Source organism: Morus notabilis, unplaced genomic scaffold (genome assembly GCF_000414095.1).
Source record: "Morus notabilis unplaced genomic scaffold, ASM41409v2 Scaffold568, whole genome shotgun sequence".
In the NCBI taxonomy this organism is placed as follows: Eukaryota; Viridiplantae; Streptophyta; class Magnoliopsida; order Rosales; family Moraceae; genus Morus; species Morus notabilis.
In genome coordinates, this window is record NW_010368058.1 from 350028 (window position 1) to 351397 (window position 1370).

Consider the following 1370-nt stretch of genomic DNA (forward strand, 5'->3'; position numbering starts at 1 on the left):
AAACGAAAAGAAAAAATGAGAAACGACTAAAAATCGTTTTTCATTTCTCTTTCATTTTACACTAAACTAAAAAATCGTTTTCATTTTTGTTTTTTGTCTTTATTGCGCCAAACGCCGGTTTGAAAACGTTCTCATTTTTTCTTTCTCGAAAAAACGTGAAAAACAAAAACGGAATTAATTCTAAACACGGTCAAAATATTTTAAAATATTTATAAAAGCAAAAACACCGATATTGTTTGGTTTACACAAATAGAAGGCTGGCTTAGCCTGCCATGTTCAACGCAAAAGGCATAGAAGATACTGTTCTGTCATCTCCTATCATTTTATGTTGGTTGGTGCCATCAAAGTCAAATACCATTTTGTTTTCCAGACTGAGTGTTGTCCAAAATCAAGTAAGTCTCTGCAGGGTCTTCATCCAAACTTTGCACTCTTTTCTTCCTTCCTTGAGCTAGCGAAGGAAAAGCTTCTGAAGACAAGCTTGCAAAATTCCCATACGGAGTTTGGGAATCTCCAGCTAATGAATGAGTCTCCCTCTGTGGCTGTAGATTACCAACTTGATTTTAAAGACCGAAAGGCACATAGATTGGCGTTGATGAGTAGTTATATGCAGGGTATATTTCTTGCTGATAGAAAGGTGATCCCGACACTGTAGTTCCTAAATCCGTCACATCCTGCTCGAATACGACTCCGGTGCCCGCAGTTGCACTCATAACATATGGATTGGCAAGCATCTTACGGGCAGTTCCGAGTGCAGTGTTTAGGTATCTGCGTTCTGCTTCTTGACACATTTGCAAACGCCTTTCAGCCTGCAAATTACGAAATGTGTATGAGACATCACATTTGAAACCCCTATTGACTTTGGGAAATTCATTCCATTTCACCTCTTCTTAACCAAAGAGAAGATATATAATTGTCAATCAATTTCGTGTACAAATTTATTCAGCCTTCTATATGAACACAGATTTTCACCAGCTCAGGATCTTTATGGCTTGTTGTGATCTGCAAACTTGCCTCAATTTTCAGATTAAGTTTTGCTTGAATTTCCTTCTGGAGTTCCAATCCTTCATCGATGAGTTCATAACCCCTATATGGTATCCAAAGTAGAAAATGAAACCCTTATCACGCATAACAAAGACTAGTCCAAAGAGATAATGTTGAAATCTTGATCTTACTCAGCCTGATGACATGGTAGAAACCCCAAAGTAGTAATGTCCAGTGAACTTGAGCTCCCTATCATTTGATGGCATTAAACGGTGAAAGTAAGGTCAAAAAGATGAAACTTTATCCGCAGGCAAGGGAAAGGCAAAAAAATAAGAATGAGGTTTAGAATTTTTACCCACCGCAGAGGTAGAGCCATATATATATATATA